The 25,177-nt window shown below is 34.2% G+C and overlaps 1 long non-coding RNA gene across 2 annotated transcripts; it reads left to right on the forward strand.

Annotated features, from left to right (window-relative positions):
- Positions 1–1,401: 1,401 nt before the first annotated feature.
- Positions 1,402–3,028, forward strand: LOC143260910 (uncharacterized). 2 transcript variants are annotated; one of them, XR_013035190.1, is made up of 3 exons: positions 1,402–1,463; positions 1,743–1,850; positions 2,614–3,026. It is a non-coding gene; the product is annotated as an uncharacterized LOC143260910 (long non-coding RNA). The 2 variants fall into 2 exon arrangements; XR_013035191.1 differs by lacking the exon at positions 1,402–1,463 and adding an exon at positions 1,625–1,662 and having other exon boundaries at positions 2,614–3,028.
- The last annotated feature ends 22,149 nt before the right edge of the window (positions 3,029–25,177 follow it).

Here is a 25,177-nt window from a genome sequence, read left to right on the forward strand (position 1 = left end):
CTCGCAGAGACTACCTGATTTCTCTAACAAATGGGACATGTATGCATGAACTGTACAGTATCCTTCCTCATACCTGGTCAATGGTACTTTTCTCATAAACGTTTGTAAGTTTTCCTTATGCCTTGATGGCCTCCTATTATTGATTCGTAACATTTTTTAAGAATTTTATTTCTATTAGATTCAAATGAAATAATTATTTCATTTTCGCAAATTATTATTTTGTATACAAGATCATTGAATATTTCATTTAAAATATCTTTTAGCTGAGACTAGTCAATTGGCTCCAGATTATTGATATAAATGATTTTATACCTAATGAAGTCAAAAGATGTTTTAAAGCCAAAAATGATTTTACTATTTCAATTTCTTTATTTTCACTTGAAATTTTGTTGACTACTGGATGGAAAATATAATATTTATCTTGATAAGTAGCTAATGTTTTTCCTACATTAAATTGTACCCTTTTAAATTCTCTATATTAAATTTACCTTGAGAAATTAAATTTTCATTAATTTGTGATATTGATTTGAGATTTGAACTTATAAAATTAACAACATTATTTTTCTGTATAAATCATTGAACTTAAATCATTTATTGCCAAAACTGCCTTGATATTTTCTCTTACTATTATTGGTAAGATTGATTTATTTTCACTATTTCCGCTATTATTCCCCATTGCCAGATCGTTATGATGCTGGACATAGTCCACAGGTCGGATCCAATGGCAAGCTCCTTTTTCAATTTCATTATAATTTTCTGCCACAACATCTTGCCTGATGCAGGGCATTTCAGTCAACAAGTCGGACAATGGTGAACACATTTTATTAATTTCATTATCATTCCCCGCCACAATGTCTCGCCTGATGCAGGGCATTTCAACCGACAGGTCAGACAATGGTGAACACACTTTATCAATTTCATTATCATTCCCCACCACTACGACACGCCTGATGCAAGACATTTCAGCCGACATTGAATTATATTATTTTCTAATAAAGTTTTCATTTGACCTTTAATTTCGTCTTTATGAATTTGAAGAAAACGATATTGTTTCGTGTTAATTGATATTTCATTAGTAGTTTGGATTTTGTGTCGGTAAATAAAATTGATGAGGAAATTCGTTTATAATTTTAAGTATACATCCTTTTTCTAAGTCGTTTAAATGTTCTAACTTAAAATTTTTAACCAATTCAATTAATCTATTTATTTTATCTTTCAATTTATTTATTTTAAGATCTGCTCGAGCTGAGCGTGAAGAATCTGGTTTAATTTCAAATTCCTCCAACTCGATGACTGTACCCTTACTCTGTCGGCAATGGTGTTTAGCGAAGGTTTTAATATAACCAGTCTTTTGTCTTGTTAATACTTCCCCAACATATGCTCCATTGCTTGTATCCAATCTATTCATATAACCTTCTGAATGCTATTTTTTATTGGAAGAGAAACTAGGATTTTAGTGCGAGGTGATAATTCTAACGTAATAGTGGAACAATGAGGATATTGTTTTTCATTAATTAAAAATCTATTTGGTAAGTTCTTTTAAATTTTAAAATAATTTCTTGATTTTCTAAAAACGGCATACCAAGTATTCCAGCTGTTTTAATGAGAAGCGAATCATCTTTAACGTCAACATTTTTAATGGAAATTATCAATTCCCCATTTGTAATGACTACTCCTGTTAAGTAATAGATGACTTCAAAATTTATCTCTATTTCTTTACTAAAATAACCTCTTTTTATTAGATTTACTTGAGAACCAGTATTAACTAAGAAACAACATGAGTTTTTATTAAAGATTTCGTGTTGAACTGAAATGATTAGTAAAGAAGAAAGATCATTCAAGCTAATTTGGTAATTATACCTGAGGATTTGGCGCTTGTAATTTGAGGACGACTTTGTACTGTGCCCTTGTACGAAGTCTTGTGCGAGTTTAAATCTTTGTTTTTGAGAATGAGAACTGTTGAAGATATTTTCTGACTTCCTTTTATCAATTTTTGCAAAAATTACAATGGATATTGAGAAGATTATTTGATAATTTAGTACCAAACAATCTATCCCGATTACATTGAAATTCTGGGCAATCTCTACGGCCCCATTTATAACACCGCCTGTTCTAACCGTACTCCTAACTCTATTGCTTCTTCTAAATTATCTATTTCCTCTTTTGAAATTAACATACTTATATGAACATCTCTTAAGCATCTATGAAATCTAATTATTACTGTTCATTTTAATAAGATTATTACTCCTGGTAATTCTTTACAATGGTATTTTTCTTTAGCTGCACCTAAACCCTTATTTAACATTTCATATAACCATTGACCATAGATTTCTATACTTTCTTTATCTGTTTGTGTAACTATCATTAATACATTATATATGTGATGGAAATCATATGCTCTTGCTAAAAATCCAAATTATTTGGTTCTTGTCTATTTTCTATTAATTATAATGCATATCCTTCTATTTTATTCTTTATTAAAGCTAATAAATTTTCTATCTAGCGATCTAACAAGCCTACATTGTTTAATAAACTTAAATAAAGAACTTGATTTTCCTCGAAATCTCGGCACCAATTCAGTGGCTAATTTTAATGATAGATATGCATTTTCAGGCTCAGTGAATGATAAATTACTATTTGGAAGAGAAACTGCAGAAGATGTGAGTGGAAGATTCGACAAAGAAGATGAAATTTCAACAGATGAAGATTTTGATACAGACAAATCTCCATCTATATGAATTGGTTGCAACTCCTTATTTACAGAAGACTGCTGTGATGAACAATCCTCAGATGAGCTTATTTCGAATGTAGTTGTTATGTCTTCTACTTCAAAATCTTTGCTACTAGTCAGGTTCAGCTTACGTTTTCATTTTAGTTTCTTTAACAAATCAGCACGCCACATTTTAAAGCTTTATATACCCTCAACGAAATAACTCAAATTCCTAACTCAACTCAACATTAATTCAATTAAATAACTAGGCGAATGATACTATTAACAATTATGTAATAGTGATAGAAAATGTCTCAATGATGATGATGATGACCTCAGAAATGCCTCGATGATGGTGATGACCTCAGGAATGCCTTGATGATGATGACTTCAGAAATGCCTCGATGATGATGATGACTTCAGAAATGTCTCGATGATGATGATGACTTCGGAAATGCCTCGATGATGATAGTGCCCTCCACAACGCCTCATTGACGAAATCTTTGCACTTGTGATTTCAGGAGGAACGGTAAAATTGACTTTACTATGGTGTCGCTGAAACCACCTTGCTTCGGTATTCATCGGTATTCATATTATTAGTTTTATAATAATCAAAATAAAGTAGTCACATGAAATTATTTTAATTTTAAATGCATTCATATAATGACATACAATTTATTAATTGTTTTTGGTCCTAAATAGTTATAAATTAATGTCAAAGTTTAAAAAAGTACCAATGTGCGTAGTTTCTCCGCAATATAAACTAAAAATCATTAGCTACGAATATAACTTACGGGTTTTTGATAATTTCAGCAATTGTAATATACTTAATAAATGATACAACTCTCTCAAATTCTCTAAAACTCTGAGTTTGAGAATTTTTTGTAGGTAATTACTACATTACATACATGGATATGAGGATAATATGAGGATATGAATGCAAGTTTCAGCTTTCTCTTTAATACACAAAAAATGAATGTCCTATTATAACACTGTCCGACACGATTTTTGGGTTCCTATAGCCACTATGAAATTCTTGTAGAGCTTCACTCCCTAATCAAGAATTCGAAAACCGAATTGCTCCATCACCCTCAGTTTTTTAAATAAACGAACTTTTGTAAAAACCCAAAATTTTCGGCAAAAATGAGGTATTGCATGAAAAGTACAAACATTAGAAAGTTCTAATTGGTGTTAAAAGATAGAGGAGATTTATTAATTGTTTTTGGTCCTAAATAGCAATAAATTAATGTCAAGGTTTAAAAAAGTGTCGACGTGAGCAGTTTCTGCGCAATATTTTTGTATTTTTATGAAAAGTTTTTTGTTGAGCACGAAAACTCTACCCAGGATCGTATTCTGTAAACATTTCTGAAGAAGAAACGGCCCAATAGAAGCGTCAGGACGATGTATATTTTGAGTAGGTCAAGAAAATGTTCGTCAGCAACATGTACACGACGTTTTGCCGCCATGAGCTTCGCTGCTCGTTTCTCTCTGTCCGACAGGGCCGAAGCTATGGGTAATCAACACCGATAGAGGGATCCAGTGGAGCACCAACTTAGCGTGTGGAGCGTGCCATTTTTTTTTAGTACCTCAATGTGCTGTCTTCTTTGACATATTTTTATGGATAATAATCACCAATACAAATATAATTTTTATATAAAACTTGTAAGTGATGAAGTTTACTCAATATATCATATGAAAAATATGACTTAACATGATAAATATTGAATAGAAGTAATCCACGAATAAAACAAATCCCTGAAACTGCAGGTACCACTAAAGCTAATTCTTGAGAACCAAATAATGATCTTATTTTGTTGTCATCAATAAATTGTAAATCAATCACCCATATAGTATATATAGAAATAATATAATGGTTACAAGCAGTATCACTTTACTTTTTTCACTGTCACTATTAAACATTTCAAGTTATTAATTGAAAGTATATTGAAAATGGTTACATGTATTATCCCTTCTTGTTCTTCAGAAGTAGATAATAGATCTTATATCTGTGTACTTTTATTTATTTACGAAATACGAGATTTATATTAATTATATTATTACTATATTATTATATATAAATTAATGATCAACATATTCTTGTTCAAACTTCATAAAATCTTCTTCTGTAAATTCAGTAGTTTCAGGTTCTTTAGGTTCTTCTTTCTTTGGAATACATTTCTTCTTTACTGCTCGATCTAAAAGCTGTAAGCAATTTATTAAGTAATATAATCTCATATGGAAATTAACCAAAAATTTTTTAACTACTTGATACCTTGACTGTTACATTTGTGTTAATGCGATTTTTACTAAGCATTAATAATCTTTCAACATTTTTATCTGTAAGGTCCTTCTCTGATGCTAATTTCTTTTTAGTTTCATAAATTGATACTTTTCTTGATCTTTTAAAGATTGTTGCAAGATCTAAAAACATGAATAATTTTTCTTAATTTATTATATGTATATTCTAAAGTAAGATCTTTTTTGTTTAGATATTTATATGTAGTCATACCAATTTTATTATTTCTCGATATTATCTTGTGTTTCGATGATATTAAATCCAAAGTATCTTGTTATTTAGTATGATTTTGTTTTTTCTTTTCTGTAAAATGAATAAGTGTTACTTTTGAACAAAACTGAATAATATGTGTATATAAAATGCGAACCCTGGTTCAAAGTCCTCTCATAACCAAGAAGTTCAAGACCTTTATTTAAAAAAAACAAGTGAAAATCTGACATTTTCTATTGTATATTAAATTCGTATGCACGTAAATATTTTATATACATGCATAACTAAGGATCGCACGCGTATGTTACAATTTACAGTGTGCTACAAAAACTCCATTCCATTGATACATACATATTATATTATTTGTGAAGATGCGAAACTCTTGTGATTTTCGGGTTCCAGAACTAACCAAAGTGTTTCTTGATTTTATCACACGATGACACTGCAATACCAATGCGTGACAGTAAGCCGTTTTATCCCTACTGTTGCGGCTCCTATCTTGTAAATGTGTGAACATGGTGAACTGGGCCGCCATCTTTTGGAGAGAGTTTTGATGTTATAATAACTTTGTGTAGCTGCGTTGTTTTGTTTTATTATGGGACTAATAGTGTTTGAGGACTATATGATGAGGCGCTGTGTAGAAACAAAAGAATACAAATGTTAACGAGAGCAACGCGCAATTGAAAGTTTTTTATATATTCTCCTTTTTATTTGTGTATATTAAAAAAAATATTTACAAATATTGAAATAATAGTTAGTAACGTTTGACTTCCGTTACTTTAAACGGTAAGTACTACAATTAACTTGGAGACATATATATATATATATATATATATATATGAGATATTATGATTCTAATAAGTCTTCTGGATGTCGCGTTTTAATCTTCTAATTGTATCCGCATAGCAGTTTGCTGTTAGTGGATTTGGGTGAGTGTTGATTCTATCTTTGTGTTTGTTAGTCGAATAATTTCTTCCTGTACAGAGAGAACATTTAATGTTTTACGAATGTTGCCATTCCTGATACACCAAGGAGCATCTATTATTGTGCGAAGTATTTTTGTTTGTAAGCTTTCCATTTTTTGGATGTGTAACTTTGCTGCCGTTCCCCAGAACTGGATTCCATAGGTTCAAATTGGTTTTATTGCACATTTATATATGAGTAATTTGTTATTTGTATTGAGCTTACTTTTCCGGGACATTAACCAGTTCATAGATTTGGTTCGCATTTTAATACTTCTAATTTTTTGTTTTATGTGATGGTTCCATGTAAGTTTCTTGTCTAAATGAAGTCCCAGATATTTCACCGAGGTTGCTAGTGGTATGATCCTATTGTATAGTTTAAGGTTATTTGTTTGCTCTGTTTTTCACTTTTAGTGGTGTTAACTTTAATTCTATTCGTATCTAACCAGTTTTCCACTTTCGTAATGTGGTTTTGAAGATTTAACGTGGAAGTTTGTAGGTTATCGTGAATGGAGATTACTGCGGTGTCATCTGCGAATGTGTAGATTTGAGTGTTTTGATCTGTTGGGATATCAGCTGTGTAAATAGTGTAAAGTAGAGGGGCTAGTACACTTCCTTGAGGTACTCCAGCTTTGATTATCCAGATGTCCGAAGTAGTGTCTTTAATTTTTACTGTGAAGCTTCTGTTGTCTATGTATGATGTAATTATTTTACGTAGTGGAGTGGGTAGCATATGTTGCAATTCCTCGAGCAGTCCTTGGTGCCAAATTCTGTCGAAAGCTTTTTCGATATCTAGAAATAGTGCTGAACAATATTTTTTTGTTTCTAGTGACTGGATGATTTGTTGAACCATGCGATGATTTCAGAAACCAAATGATATGGGTCTGTATGATTGAGGAACGTTGGGATTTTTTCCCGGTTTTAATAATGTTATAATTTCTGCACATTTCCATATTTGGGGGAAATATCCCACTCGAAGAATTGCGTTTGTGAGTATAAGGATGTACCTTAATCCTTTTGTCAGTAGTTCTTTCAGCATTTGGGCTGTGATTCTGTCGTTTCCTGGTGATTTATGGTTTTTAAGGTTTCGGATTATGGTTTGAAGTTCTTCTTTTTTAGTTGGTTGAATTAGAGTGGTGTACTCTAGTACTATTGTTATTGAGACTAGCAATGAGGCAAGTGTCATTGGTGAATACCTCTTGAAAGTAGTCCGCCATTGCATTTGCTTGTTCCTTGAGTGTTTTAGACCATTTTCCGGTCAGAGATTTGATAGGACTTATTGGTTGTATTGGTCTTCTGATTTTTTTGGCTGCTTTCCATAAAGAGTGATTTGTTATTTCAGTTGTGTCAAGATTGGAAATATATCTGTTAAATTTGTTATTGTTGTAGTTATTGATTTCTGTTTTTATATTTTTGTGTGTGTGTGATTAGCCTATTAAATTCTGTCTTCAAGTGTAATGGTTGCCTATGCTGTCACTGTCCCCTTATTTGGCTTCTTTGTTTCATTAGTTCTGTAATAAATGCTGGATATGCTGGATATCTTTTTTCTTTCTCTTTTATTTGGTACTGTGTGGATTCTGTTGCTGCTGTCTGAAGACAAGTTGTCAGCTTTTTTGTTGCTACTTCTATGTCTTGTATAGCTTCAACCCCTTAACGTGCACGCTTGAGCTAACTCGAGCGCGCTAAACTGGCCAAACTGTGCACACTCGAGATAATTCGAGCGGCGTTGTACTTTATGTTGCTATCATTATCATTTACATGGGATTGTAAGCTATAACACTTACTTATTCAAGTATAAAATATATCTTTTTTCTACTTATCACTTACGACTTATCTCTTCCTTGTGAGTCGCTTTCCGACAGCGTATTCATATTCAGATTCTGATTCGCTCATTTTTCAATATATATTTTACTAAAATATAATGTAAAATAAAATATAATAATAATAACAATAATAATAATAATAGTAATATTCTGAAAATTAGAAATCAGAATCTATTTACCAATTGTATAAATATCCATTATTTTTGTATTTTTGTAATTTTCTTGCCAAGACAACGTTCTAAATTTTGTTTTTTTACATTTAAAATAATTGATTTTTTTTGGCCGGCCTTTTTCAAAAAAACTGTGCATTAAGGGGTTAAGCGGTATGTTACATGTTAGTATGTTTTCTATAATTTTTCTATAATTATCTCAGATGGTAGTTCTGTTTGTTAAGTTTAACTGATTGAAAAATTTTGTGGTTTTCAAGTTTATCGTGAACATTACTGGTGTATGATCTGAGGTAAACTCGATGAGTTCTGTAGTTTGGATTTGATAGTTTTTGATATTGGTGATTCCAAAGTCTAATATATCTGGTATTTTATTTGGATCGGTTGGCCAGAGTAGGTGGGTCTGTCAGTTAATAAAACTGATAGTTGTTTCTGATTTATTAATTGCATTAAGTTTGCTCCTTTAGAATTAGTTAACCTTGATCCCTAGAATTGGTGTTTAGCATTGAAATTGCCTGCTACCAAAAAATCGTAGTCTAGTTTGTCAAAGAGTTCTCTCAGTTCTGTTACAGTTAGTGAGAGTTTGAGAGGACAATAGATTATTGCTATTGTTATCTGTTGTTCTAGGATTACGTTGATTATGGTTGCTTGTATCTTTTCTGTTTGGATTGATGGAAGTTGAAGGTGTTTAACCTCCATGTGTTTTCCACTAGGGTGTGGAGTACCATAATATGTGTAAAAAGGAAGTTTAAAATGTGACTAACATGTTTCACGTGTTTCAGCGAGGAGAAATATTTTGGTACTATTTTTTGAAGCATATTCTTTTAACTTGGGCATTCTTCGTTGTAGCCTGTTGCAGTTCCATTCTATAATTTGATTTATGTTTGGATTGCATTTGATTTCTGTAGTGTTACGAGTTCTAATAGAAGATTTAATATGGTTGACATTTGTGTGGTTAGATTTTGTATTACTCGATTTGTTTCAGATGTTTATATTGCTAGCTTTTGTATTAGATATTCTAGATTATTGTTGTTATTATTATTGTTATTACTATTACTATTACTATTACTATTACTATTACTATTACTATTACTATTACTATTACTATTACTATTACTATTACTATTACTATTACTATTACTATTACTATTACTATTACTATTACTATTACTATTACTATTACTATTACTATTACTATTACTATTACTATTACTATTACTATTACTATTACTATTACTATTACTATTACTATTACTATTACTATTACTATTACTATTACTATTACTATTACTATTACTATTACTATTACTATTACTATTACTATTACTATTACTATTACTATTACTATTACTATTACTATTACTATTACTATTACTATTACTATTACTATTACTATTACTATTACTATTACTATTACTATTACTATTACTATTACTATTACTATTACTATTACTATTACTATTACTATTACTATTACTATTACTATTACTATTACTATTACTATTACTATTACTATTACTATTACTATTACTATTACTATTACTATTACTATTACTATTACTATTACTATTACTATTACTATTACTATTACTATTACTATTACTATTACTATTACTATTACTATTACTATTACTATTACTATTACTATTACTATTTGTTTCGGCCGAATCGCGGACCGCGGGTCAACGCACGCTCGACTTTCGATGTACGCCGTCTCGCCGTTTTTTGTCGAATAAACGGCGAGGCGGCAAGACAATAACACGATCGACGTGCGTTGGCCCGACCGTCAAACGCTCGCCTCGGCCTAATGTATACATGCAGCGTTTTTGCCTTAGGAGGCAATGACCGGCTTTCGACACCTGACGATGCGTCACCTTGAGCATCGGCCAGGTGTCTATATATACTGCCGCAAATGTGATAACGGGAGATTCTCCAAGTATCGTTATCGCTTACAGACAAGTTTAATTTAGCGCCCCTTGCGCCTATACGAAGCCGTGCTTCCATTGTTATACTTCTGTCGTAGCCGTGCTACACTGCATACGCCGAACGGAGCCGTGCTCCAAAGGCTTGTAAATCAAAGGACTGTGGAGTCCAAATACAATAAATCGCGTGTCGTCTCCTCCCGAATTCCGGCGCTTTAATTTTGTGCCGTGCGCAACACTATTACTATTACTATTACTATTACTATTACTATTACTATTACTATTACTATTACTATTACTATTACTATTACTATTACTATTACTATTACTATTACTATTACTATTACTATTACTATTACTATTACTATTACTATTACTATTACTATTACTATTACTATTACTATTACTATTACTATTACTATTACTATTACTATTACTATTACTATTACTATTACTATTACTATTACTATTACTATTACTATTACTATTACTATTACTATTACTATTACTATTACTATTACTATTACTATTACTATTACTATTACTATTACTATTACTATTACTATTACTATTACTATTACTATTACTATTACTATTACTATTACTATTACTATTACTATTACTATTACTATTACTATTACTATTACTATTACTATTACTATTACTATTACTATTACTATTACTATTACTATTACTATTACTATTACTATTACTATTACTATTACTATTACTATTACTATTACTATTACTATTACTATTACTATTACTATTACTATTACTATTACTATTACTATTACTATTACTATTACTATTACTATTACTATTACTATTACTATTACTATTACTATTACTATTACTATTACTATTACTATTACTATTACTATTACTATTACTATTACTATTACTATTACTATTACTATTACTATTACTATTACTATTACTATTACTATTACTATTACTATTACTATTACTATTACTATTACTATTACTATTACTATTACTATTACTATTACTATTACTATTACTATTACTATTACTATTACTATTACTATTACTATTACTATTACTATTACTATTACTATTACTATTACTATTACTATTACTATTACTATTACTATTACTATTACTATTACTATTACTATTACTATTACTATTACTATTACTATTACTATTACTATTACTATTACTATTACTATTACTATTACTATTACTATTACTATTACTATTACTATTACTATTACTATTACTATTACTATTACTATTACTATTACTATTACTATTACTATTACTATTACTATTACTATTACTATTACTATTACTATTACTATTACTATTACTATTACTATTACTATTACTATTACTATTACTATTACTATTACTATTACTATTACTATTACTATTACTATTACTATTACTATTACTATTACTATTACTATTACTATTACTATTACTATTACTATTACTATTACTATTACTATTACTATTACTATTACTATTACTATTACTATTACTATTACTATTACTATTACTATTACTATTACTATTACTATTACTATTACTATTACTATTACTATTACTATTACTATTACTATATTACTATTACTATTACTATTACTATTACTATTACTATATTACTATTACTATTACTATTACTATTACTATTACTATTACTATTACTATTACTATTACTATAACTATTCCCCCGCGTTGGTCGACACCTTGTCGTGGTGCGGGGGCTCAAGTAGCCGCAATGATACCTGGAGCAATGCCGACGGGAACTTCGGTTCCTGGCAGGGCTTCCCTAGTCGGTAAGGTTCAGGTGGAGTAGTGAACAACCAAGTGCGACCTAGGGGAAGGTACCCCGAATAATAAACCAAGAATGGAGAGAAAACTGAGAGAGAGAGAAACTAGGGTGCAGGGGGTCGGAAAGATCTCTTCAACACGGAGCGGGTTGCAGGCCCATACCCTAGCCGATTTCAAGGATCCCAAGCACGTGGCCCTCCGCCATAAAACCCTCGCTCATCAATCCTCAACAGCATTGATGATTTACGTTGCTTTACGTTGTGTCGCGTTGTTGCTCAAAACAGTATTACGTTGTTCTACGTTGTTATACATTGTTTTTACGTTGTTTTAAATTGTGTTTACGCTGTTTTACGTTGTTATACCTTGCTTTACATGCTTTTACGTTGTTATGCATTGTTTTACTTTGTTTCGCATGATGATTTACGTTGTTTTACGATGCATTACTTTCTTTGCATTGTTCTGCGTTGTTGCTTAAAACGGTATTACGTTGTTTGATGTTGTTATACATTGTATTTACGTTCTTTTATATTGTTTTACATTGCTTTGCTTTCTGTTACCCAGTTTTTCTTTGCGACGGATTGATGATTTACGTTGCTTTAGAATGCTTTACGTTCTTTGCATTGTTCCGCGTTGTTTTTTCAAACAGTATTACGTTGTTCTACGTTATTATACATTGTTTTTATGTTTTCTTATATCTTTTTACATTACGTTCACATTACGTTGTGTGTTTCTTGGTCGCATTGATGGTTTACGTAGTTTAACATTGTTTTTCTTCGTCTTGCGTTGGTGATTTTCGATGATTTACTTTGTTTCACGTTGTTGCTTGAAACAGTATTACGTTGTTTCACGTTGTTATACATTGTGTTTACGTTGTTTTATATTGTTTTACATTGCTTTACGTTGTGTTACGTTGTTTCCATTTTTTTCGCATTGATGATTTACGTTGCGTTACGATGCTTTACGTTCTTTTCATTGTTCCGCGTTGTTGTATAAAACAACGAAAAAACAAAGTATAACAACGTAGAATAACGTAATACTGTTTTAAACATCAACACGGAACATTCCAAAGAACGTAAGTCATCGTAAAACAACGTGAATCATCAATGCGAGACAAAGTAAAACAAAGTAACGCAACGTAAAACAATGTAAAACAATATAAAACAACGAAACAACACTGTATAACAACGTAGAACAACGTAATACTGTTTTAAACGACAACGTGAGACAACGTAAAACAACGTAAAGCAAGGGAAAAGAACGTAAAGCAACGAAAAAACAAAGTAAAACAACGCGTAAAATAATTTAAATCATCAATGCGTGACAAAGTAAAGCAACTTGATGCAACGTAAAGCAACGTAAAACAATATAAAACAACCTAAAAACAAAGCATAACAACGCAGAAGAACATAAAACTGTTATAAACAACAACGTGAGACAAGGTGAAATAACGTAAAGCAAGGTAAAACACGTAAAACAACATAAATGATGAATGCGAAACGAAGTGAAACAACGTAAAGATGGAGGTTGGAAAGGTGGAGGGAGGTAACAGGTGGAGGTAGAGATAGAGATAGAGGTACATACGTAGCGGTAGAGGTACAGGTACATGCGTAGAGGTAGCATTTGAGGTAAATGCGTCGAGGTAGAGTTAGAGGTACATGCGTAGAGGTAGAGGTAGAGGTACAGGCGTAGAGGTAGAGGTAGTGGTACAGGGGTAGAAGTAGAGGTATATGTACAGACGTAGAGGTAGAAGTAGAGCTAGAGGGAGAATTGCAGGCGTAGATATAGAGGTAGAGGTAGAGGTTCATGCGTAGAGGAAGAGGTAGAGGTTCAAGCGTAGAGGTAAGGGTAGAGGTAGAGGTAGTGGGACAGACGTAGAGGTAGAAGTCGAGTTGTAAGCGTAAATGTAGAGGTAGAGGTAGAGGTGGAGGCACATGCGTAGAGGTAGAGGTTGAGGTAGAGTTAGAGGTGGCGGCACATGCGTAGAGGTAGAAGTTGAGGTGGAGGTACATGCGTAGTGGTAGAGGTAGTGGTGGAGATAGAGGTAGAGGTAGATGTACAGGCGTTGAGGTAGTGGTAGAGGTACCTGGCGCAAGGGTAGAGGTAGAGGTAGAGGTAGAGGTACAGGCGTAGGGGTAGAGGGGATGTACGGACACTTTTTAATGCGTGGAAAATGTAATGACATTGAAACGTTAAGAGGCTCAATTTAGCAGACAATCGCCGAAACAATATTTTCATAAATTAAAATTGGTTGAAATGGTAAAGAGAAATTTAAAACAGAAACCATACCTTTTTAACTTTTTTTATTTGAGTGATTAAATTATGTATAACATGTCATAAAAGGAATCCAATTGTTATTTCAATCTATTGGTTAACTCTATAAAGAAATAATTGTACCGTACGAAGAAATAATTGCGTAATTATGAAGAAATAATTGCGCATGAGGTACAGTAAATTCTCTCCAATTGTCCCTCAGCTTCGAAATGAAAATGGACAATTTAGGAAGAGGAGATACGATTATTCGAGCATCGTGGCTCGTTTTTATAGTAAACAATTGTAAAAACAAGCCACAAGATCTTTTATTACTCGTGTTTAATAATCGTAATAATCGAAATTAATAATCGTAATAATTATCGTATTTAATAATCATATCTCCTCTCCCAAATTGCCCATTTTTGTGCATAATCTGTGCGTCAATTAGGTAGAATTTACTACAGTTTCGACTAATAAATGTACAATCCTATATTCCACGGTCGGCTAATAGCAAACCCGGAATCAAGGACGCATTTCCCAGAATCCTCTTAACGAAGGAAGCGGAACCCTTCCGGAGGTGGAAATTTCCACGGTGGCCTGGATCCTCGGAGCGAGGGTGGTGCGAGAAGGGGCTGGGCGAAGGGGACGGAGACAGCAATCCGCGAAGGAGGACGCGAAAAGCGATGGGAAAACGTGGCGTCGTACGCGAGTACCGAGGATTGGTCGAAGAAGATGGGCGAGCGAGATCGCGAGGGTGGGAGATGTGGAAAGAAGATAAAAGTAAGACTTACCCTTGCCAGAGTTCCGCTTCCTCGCCCGTGTTTCCATGACGTTGACCCGAGAGGTTCCTCCGTCGTCGACGAAGAGAACGACGCCCCGCGCCACGCCGCCCGGCGGCGTCGTCCCGCTGACGTTCGTACTCGCCGCCGACGCGCGAATACGTGCCTCGATCGCGTGTGTCGTAGCCTCATACCAGACCTCCCGCTCTGCGAACAGACATTTTTCTCCATTCAGGGAATGATTTGTATCGTAATCCCCTCTCCCCCCACGAGCATCGAACCTATCTTAATTGAATCTATAGTCCGGGCGCGCTCGAATGAGCTATGAATTTACGTGGAAAAGGATCACTCGTCGGAAACGGCTTCTTATCTTAGCTTGTAATGATGTTGATAACGGAGAAAATTTACTTTGGCGAGTTTCTCGATTTTCATTACCCGTAGAACTCCGTTTTTGCGAGCTCGACGGCAGGCTATAGAATCTGCGCAGGGTAGTGGGGCCAGTTACTGAGTGCTAGTAAATTACTTTGTTTTTTGTTTATATTCGAACGTAATTAACTTCTTTTTTTTATTAAGCTGTGTAACACCCTACGGGTTTATTAACAACATATTTTGTAATATATTATTACAAAATTAATATCACGTGTACAATATATTGTACAATATTATTACATATTACTTTGGATATATGAAACTTGTCAAGTATTGTATCTAACGCTCAAGGATAACAATTAACTTCATGTTTGTCGAATAAGGTATATCACATTTTTGTATTTAAATTGAAATTGATTGTTTATTTGTTAAAATAAAACATGCAAAAGACAAAAGTTCTTAAAATACGGAAATTGTTTGAATTTTTAGTACTGAATTAGCGAGACCTCCTGTCAAGAGCTTGCGAAAAAGCTTAACAAAATGGCGAACGAATGAAGATCAATGTTCGGTAAAATAAATCGTTGCAGTCCCTTTGAAAGGTGTAAGTTATTGTAATTGTACTGTATATGTTTGATTTTCTTCATATTTTGTTTAAATACTTCTATGAATTACAAATATGATATAAATATCGAAGTATATATCCTTCTTTAAACAGTTAGTTGTCTTCGACAAGTATACTCGTCATGAAGAAATGGCCATAATCTATGTTACGACGAGTATACTCGTTACGAAGAAATAGCAAAAATTTATGTCACGACGAGTATACTCGTCACGAAGAAATAGCAAGAATTTATGTCACGATGAGTACGTTTGTCATGAAGGAATCACAAAAATTCATGTTACGACGAGTATACTCGCCATAAAGAAATAACAAGAATTTAGGTTACGAGTATACTCGTCACAAACAAGTAACCGATTAACAGTACTGTTAGATTGCTTTCAACTTACCAAAAATCGCAAAAATGAAAACGAACGTCTAGTCAACTCTTGTTTGTTGCTCTCAAGATAGTGAATGTTTATATCGTATAAATAAAATATTGCATAAAATTCTCTGCATTTAGTGTTTCATATTCCGCCGATCGCTCTCGCCACACACGCATAAAATCCGCAGCCCGCTCGTTACACTGTCAGCCATATTGAATCTCCGTCTGTTCCGCCGATTCCCTCGACGCTAATGTATTAAACGTTTAAATATTTTAATGCGGCAAATGGACATTCTCGATAACGGAAACCGAACTGTATCAAGATGTTATTAGCTGCCGAGGGGGATTCGCGAGCGCTGAAAACGTGGAACGACGATGATGCTAATCTTTAAGTACCGTGCTTCTTCCCGGGCCAGCTCGGCTACGTTGGAATTGTCATGTTGCAGGCTGAAATCGCGCCCCCTGTCTGCGACAGAAGCGTTTCTCGTTTGAATGCTGCCGAAGGGGCCGGATATATTAATTGAATCTGTTAGTAAAACGGACCGAGTCCAAATGATTCCGCGGAAGTCGTTTGCCGCTGTTACCCGAGGAAAAAAGATCGCCTCGCCAGCGCGACGAAAGCCGCCCCGAGACCCCTAACGGTCATATGAGCGCTGGCTTTTAATACGGGAAAATTACGTTAACCGAGTCAAAAAAGGAACAGAACGACGGAGATTAGAGTCTTCTAAGGGTCGCGTAAAAATCGTGGAATTTCGCCGAGAGTCTGATAACATTCAGGGCGACTCGAAGGGAGAATAACCAACGGAAATCGTCGACTCTTAAAGCGTCCGATAAAATGGGAAAATAGAATGCATCGAACGGACAAAATTCTTATCAATTATCACAACGTTAAATTAATTTCTCCGGCCGTGTTTCACTCGATTATTATGTCTGACCGCTTCGCCGGACACAGATGCAACTAATTTTACATAATTAAATTGTACTTAACATTACTCGTGTTATACGAATTCATTTGATAATTAACCAACCGGCACGGAAATAATCAACGATCTAATTGTACGAAATTCTTTTCTTTTCTTTTTTGCAATTATGTGGAGCGGATTTGTTAAACTCACTAATTATTTTAATTGTGCACACTCGTTACACGTCTACGATAAATTGTGTGAAAATTTTATGAAAAATTGAAATTGTAAGCATTAATTGCAAGATTCTGGAGCTACGTAGAGATTTCATTCGTTTTCGAATTATTTTATTCTGTTGAAAATAAAATAACGGTATTTTTGTATCGTTTACTTAATTTTTCTTCTCCGTTTTCCGTTTGACCTACTCATTTTTGTCACAAATGCATAAAATCCGCGCTCTAATGATAAGAGCACACGTTCCAACCGGCGTAAAATAACTTTTGTTCGTCCTCGCTGTATCCTTCGTTTTATTAGTTTATAAAAGTAACAATGCGATATTTGTTCTGATTTTTAACAAATATTATTGCAACGTTTGCTGCAAGTAACATATAAATTGAATAAATAACTCGTAAATGTATCTCTATACGATATAAATAATCGTAAATTAAAGAATTAGAGACCCATCATTTTGACAGGATCCGTAAATCTAATGTTAACCCTTTGCACTCGAAACTATTTAAACTGTAAATATAATCATTTTTCTCACTTATAGTATTTTTTATTTTATATGATAAAATGCATTTTATGCATATGAAATTGATTCTTGGAACTCACACAACAGTTATTGTTATTATATAATTATTATATAATTATTATATATTATATAATTTTTTTAATCTAAACTTTGTTAATATAAACATTATCTTTAAACGTGATGTAACAAATTTTAGTGGTGCCTCTGAGTCACCACTCGAGTGCAAAGGGTTAATCAAATACATTTACTAGCAGCGTCAATTTTGTCACGAAGTATTATTTCCGTTCCGTTGCCTACGTGACGGAAGAGAGACCATTCTGGCCGAACATGATAATGTGATTATCAGACAGTGGCTTGTTATACTATCGCAGCGTGTTTAGGGCAACCTGATGTGCAACTAGACGGAACAGTTGACGCAGAAAGTTGGCCAGATTTGTGCAGGCGGAGATTTTGTTCGATGGCAGCGTCGCAGAAAATGTATTAAGGTGAACGACTGTTTCCTGGAAACTGCGCCAATCCAGGATCTCGTCGTTACGGTTTGCTTATAAACACATTGCCGGCTAGTAGCCACTAATGGGTAAGTTTAAACTGCGCCCTACCTACCAAACTACCATATCCTGTCGCGATATTGGCCAACCCCGTATCTCCATGAAAGCAAGATCCGATACACGTCGTGCTACAGAGTTACAATCTGTGCACCCCTTCGGAGACATGTTTCTACTCCGGAACTACATTAAGGAAAGCACCTGCCGTGTAAATGGCCCTACAGTACTATCAACGGAGTGTTCGCGTGTCTACAGAGTGGCCCGAAAGTAACGATAATATTTTCTACTAAATCTTGAAGTTATATCGAAGTTATATATATTACTATCGAGCCCACAAAATCTTGAATCTCTCAGGGTGTTCCGAAAATGTCTCGTAATCCGGATATGGGAGGTTCCTGAGGTCATTTGAAGCAACTTTTTCCTTTGCGAAAATTTTCTCCGAACCTTCGTTTACGAGTTATTAACGAAAAACACTGACCAGTAAGAGGCGAGCTCGGCTGGCGCGCGGTGGCCCAGCCAAAGAGGGCACGGAGTCCAGTTCCGCTCATTGGCTCGGCCGCCTCGCGTCAAATAATTTCGCCTCTGATTGGTCATTGTTTTTCGTTAATAACTCGTAAACGAAGCCGCGGATTGCATCTTCGCTAAGGAAAAAGTTGCTTCAAATAACTTCAGGAATTCTCTACTTTCGGATTGCGAGACATTTTTGGGACACCCTGTATTTGCTATTCGTTTCAACTGCACTTTGCACTTTCTTCTGTTCTCCAACATCACAGCCTGGCGAAAGAACGGTTCAACAAAATGAATTGAATATATTATTGATATATAATTGAATATTTGAATCCGCAAATATTTGACAGTATTAACGAGTTAGAATTGACGTGCGCTACAAATTAAAAACACGAAATCTCGTTTTTTTACGTGACAAAGATCAATATTCGAAAGTTTAATGTTGTCAATAAATATAACGGGATAAATCGAAATTTTCTTCTTTATTAACATGTGTGCTATCAACATTACAAATCGATAACGATTCCGTATTTTCTGCAAAGAGAATTAAATTAATTTTACGAAGGCAGTTAATTACAGTCACATAAACCCTACCGTTAATATTCAGAAAATTTGCGATTCTACTTTATTCGACATTTTCCATATTTCGTGCAACGGACGTGGCGCATTTAATAAAATATTGTATCCCATGCTTCTACTAAGTTTGTTTTTGTTTTTGAAAACGATGAATCGACGAGAGAAACTGCAGATATGTAAATTACTCTCTTCGTGCACAAAGGAGAGAGGGAATACGTGTAGTTTCATTTTTACTAGGAAACATTTAAATCACGCAACACGGTGCACGGAATAGTTATGAAACAATACTGAAGTTATTCTTTTATTGTGCTCGGCATTGCAGAATATATTGCAATGCCCGAAACGCGTGTATAAACTTTTATTCAGGAATATGCATCACTTTTGATCCGCATGAAGCAACAACTTTTATCAAGATCAGTGAAACGAAATGAATCCTCTTTTGATAATCACTTCGGAATCAATGCAAAACTGTATGAAAAGTTTGTACTGTTGCACTGAGCAACAAGGTTCAAATTGATATTTTATAAGGAATATAGACAAAAGGCATTATTAAAAAATATTGGATATAAAACATAAAGTGCAATACTTTGACCATTATTTCTGCAGAGTGTAAATGGTACGGTATAAATTACTTCAAATATTATTTATTTTGTATGATATACATAATATAAATATATTCTGTATACTATTGTATTATATATATGTTACCGTGAATGACCGAAATTGGAGAATGTCGACTTTCACCGGTGAATGTCAACAGATACCAAATACGTCGGTGAAAAATCCAATATTTTATTACATTGTTGTACATTCGGACCCTCTGCGGTGTGTGTCGACAATCACAGATATGTTCTGGTAGAGGTCCAAAACCTGTGTTGAAGACACCTGTGTGAAGTGTTCCACAAATAAATGCAGTTGTAAAAGCAAGGGACTCTTGTGCAATTCAAAGTGTCATAATAGTTTAAGTTGTTGCAATAAATAAGATTTGAATCACATAAGTAAGTAATTTTTTTATTACTATTATTTTCTTTTCTCATGTAGAATGTACCGTGTATTTTAAATTCTTGGTCATTCCTTTCAGAAAGAGAGGCGAAAAAGTTACGTCACCCTTGTGGCGTTTTATAGCAACTGAATTACGGAGAAGAAAATATAAATCTCCAACATGTTCAACATTCACCATTAATGCATGGTGAATGTCAACATTTACCGATGTAAGTCAGAAATAAGGGTATTTAGCAAATATGTCGGACATACACCAAGCGACTATGTGAATGTTGACATTCACCGGTGAAAGTCGACATTCTCCAGATTTCGGTGTTTCACTGTAACATATATAGTACAAAATAAATAATACTTGAAATATATAATTAAAATGTATAGTATAATATATAATAAAATATTATATATATTACAATATTATAATATTATACTATATAATATATATAATAAAATATACACTATAATATATATTTCTTATAGTATAAACAGAATTAGTAACAAATGATAAATAAACGAAATTGATAACAACTGATCGCCAATATTTATGCAGCATAATTTATTATTCCATTCTTACATAGCAGTGAATCGTGTAAAAAGAAACAATCGCTGCTGTATATTGTAACATAATTGCATTGGAACCTCACTAGTTGCAGTTTCGATACCGGCACGTGATTCGCCTCGGTTGAATGTGATCAAAATACGTCGGTGGCTGTTGTGTAATTACGGGAAACACGTGGCACAAGGTACTACGTTGTCTAACATAGTAGCATCGATAGTATATAGTGGAGATGAGTGATTCCGTATAGTTGAATGATCGCCTCGATAATTCCAGGAACTTGGTCACTTGCAGATTTCATGTGCTTTTGTGCAACTATCGGGGCTCTACCGCGCAATAGATGAAATTCCATTGAAACAGGAATGCCAATAATGTTCAATTTATAGAATGATTCGTTTACTTTCCAGACGACACGAAAATAAACGAATATTTATTTGCTGTAGCTCGTACATTATTGTTAGACTGCGGATCTTCAGGCGAAATAAAAATTGTTCGTATCAAGTGCAAGAGAGTCGAAATCGAATGATTATATTTTTTCTAAACTAAACCTACCAAGCCGGTCAGGATGACCGGTTTTACATTTTGTATTTTAAAATTCCTGAAGTTATAGAGACTTTTTCATAAGAAATTATTAAATGAATTTCACAGTCCGAGTATTCGTTGTAATAACAATTATGGGAAGTCTAAATAGATTCGGTTTTATCGTTCTTACAGAGAAATTCGTCGCTTTTAGTGCTCGGTAGGTATAGTGTTAAAAAATCTAATAAGCTAAAACTATAATACATTGACATTCATAAATACTTTTAATTTGTCTGCTGATTTAAATTCGTTGCTGGGCTAGTAATAACTCAGTTTTCACATAGAGATGTACCAAGGAAAATGGCTATTTCAAAATGACCGTACAAAATTCTCGAGATTTTAACAAAACAAATCATCATTCGAAATTCTGAATCAACGGCGGCAACATGGAATGCCTCAGGGCCTTTCCTTCGCGTGATTGGACTGCGACAGCTCGCAAATAGTAGATTTCATTTCCGAACTCCCTGCAGTAGTATCACAGCTGATTCTACGCAATTTGGATCCTGAACCTCTTCTCGGCGCCGCTCAAGTGTCGCAGGAATGGTCGAATGTCTGTAGGTCGGATCCGAACCTGGGATGAACCGCAATGCGTTACAAAGAACGCGCGGAGAGGAAAATGAAAGAACGTTTCCTTGGTGAAGGTATTGAGGAGCTGAGAGTGACGGTTCGAAGGAATCTACCTAATCCCGCGCTGGTGCAAAGAATTGTGGCTCACGCTTGGATCAAAGCCGAGGAGGTATTTCGACGAATACCGCGAGGTTTTTCAAACCATGCTGACAATAGGAATGGGGTGAAGACTGTTGCAATAAGACGCGGCAGATGTATTAGAATGGCGTACAATAGAATATTCTATTTTGACAAGCTTGCGGTAGCAAGGAAACTTTCGTGAATTTTTGTACAAAAATGGCAAAAGAAAGGCGAAATTTCTTACGTCAACTATAAAATGCTTTCTGGTCAACGTGCGACAATATTACAAAGATATTATGAATTAATCTTTGAATTGCTACAGAAAGATAATGAATCAATTTTTGTTATGCACGTTTATGTGAATTTTAATGGGTAAAAATCAGTTCAATAGTAGTAAAAACGCAGATTTTGCTGTTCCGTAACGTGGAGCAAAGAGAACTTGTCACCAATTTTATTTTGATTTGCTCGAGGCAACTTTTTCTATCATCTCCAATTTATTGTCTAAAAGGAAGAATATTTCAAGCTTATTGTGTAGAATATAGTACAAAATCAGGACACGCGTTCAAAAATACCAATTTTACCCTTTATAAAATAATGTTACTGAAAATTTTAATTTGTCGAGCTTGCAGCGGACAAGTATTCGTATTATTTTTAATATTTCTGTTACAGAAGTTTTGCATAAAATGCAAAAGCTTCATTCTGTAATACGCCACGATGCATTTATTTTACATTGACGATCTTTCTAACTAAGAACGGCTTTTCAAGCTTGACGAAATAATTCCGTGTCAGTTCTATATATCCCCACATGTTTGACATGGAACTGTCGAAATTATTTCTACAATTATACGCCCGGATATAATAAGGAATTTGTATAGCTACGTATCACGGTCCCAGCTCGCATGCACTCGTGATATTGAGAGCTCCGAAGCCACATTCGTAGAACACAACTTACGGAGAGGAGTTTCACCTCCGGTCAAGTTCTATGTGGTCGGGTCGCAGTGGAAACTGCTGAGCTCCGCGCAGGTGCGAAAAGTTGCTCTACATATGAGGTACGAAGCCAGGGCAGTGTTTCCGACAATTCCTCGAAATCTGCCAAAACGGATTTAGGATAACATAAGCTCCTTAGTAGTAATACGTAGAAAATGCATCAGAATGTTGTACCACTCTTCGGAGAACATATTTCAGCAGAATGCTTAAACGCGATTGTTGAAATAAATTATTACAGTCTTCGTTGAAAACGAAGATTATTTTTAACTTTAACATGGAAATAATTGCTGTCACTGTGAAAGTTTCTAACGTTGATCGACGCGAATAAGAAAAGAGTGGAAAATTGATTGAAGAATAAATCAAACGGTACAAAATATTGGATGTTCTTCTGTTTACACGTCAGAAACTATATCACATAATTTCTTTATTCCGTATCTTATAAAAATATATATAATTTTATATTAATATTGTCTTTATATATATAGTGTTATTAAACAGTATATTACTATAATAATTATAATAATATTGTATATATGTTCCGGCCGAATCGCGGACCGCGGGTCAACGCACGTTCGACATTCGATGTACGCCGTCTCGCCGTTTTTGTCGAATAAATGGCGAGGCGGCAAGACAATAACACGATCGACGTGCGTTGGCCCGACCGTCAAACGCTCGCCTCGGCCGAAATGTATACGCGGTGTTTTTGCCTTAGGAGGCAATGACCGGCCTTCGACGCCTGACGATGCTTCTCCTTGAACATCGGCCAGGTGTCTGTATATACTGCCGCAAATTTGATAACGGGGGATTTTTGTCGACAACATTATCGCTTATAGACCAGTATTATTCTGCGCCCTTGCGCCCATACGAAGCCGTGCTTCCATTTTATAGTCTAAGTGAAGCCGTGCTTCACTTCGTAACAAATTCGTAGCCGTGCTACACTTTATACGTCGAACGGAGCCGTGCTCCAAGAATTGTAAATGAGGACTGTGGAGTGCAACAAATAAATCGTGTCGTCTCCTCACGACTTCCGGCGGTTATTTTGTGCCGTGCGCAACAATATATATACAAACAAAGTTAGTATAAAATTTAATATATACCTTTATAATTATTATAATAATATACTGTAATATAATATATTATACTTATATATATATATATATATATATACTATATTATAATAATATAATAAGTTATTAGACACTGTATAATTATAGTAATTATAAAGCCAGACGTCCGTTCTATCGAATAGAATACTTTTTACCAATAGTGACAGTAACCCTACAACAATTGCATTCTCATTTCACAGTATGCCTGAATGCAAGTTTCTTCTAAATTAAGTACAATTCGATAGAATTATGTGGAAAGTGTATGTCCAGTCGAACTCGCTCCTGATTGGTCGAATCACTGTTCCGGAACGGTCACCGAAGCGTGAAGCGTGACCAGGGATATATATATACCCCAAATTTTGGCAAATGGCTCATTCGTCGCCTTGTATCTGCATCAGCAATATGGAGTACTTCAGGAAATTCCTTAATGTGATGGGATCGCTCGACCCTACTAAGGTGGATTTTATTTCCGAACTTCCGCCGGAGGTGTCGCAGTTGATCCTACGCATGTTGGATCCTCGATCTCTGCTTTGCGCTGCTCGAGTGTCAGGTAAGTGGTTGAATGTCTGCAAGGATGATCCTATACTCAGACGAACCGCGAGACACTACAAGCAGCGCATAGTGCAGAGAAAGAGAGAACGTTTTGCTGCGGCTGCTGTTAAAGAACCGAGGGCGACGGTACAGAGAGCAGTTCCATTTCCTGCT

Source organism: Megalopta genalis, unplaced genomic scaffold (assembly GCF_051020955.1).
Source record: "Megalopta genalis isolate 19385.01 unplaced genomic scaffold, iyMegGena1_principal scaffold0024, whole genome shotgun sequence".
NCBI lineage: Eukaryota > Metazoa > Arthropoda > Insecta > Hymenoptera > Halictidae > Megalopta > Megalopta genalis.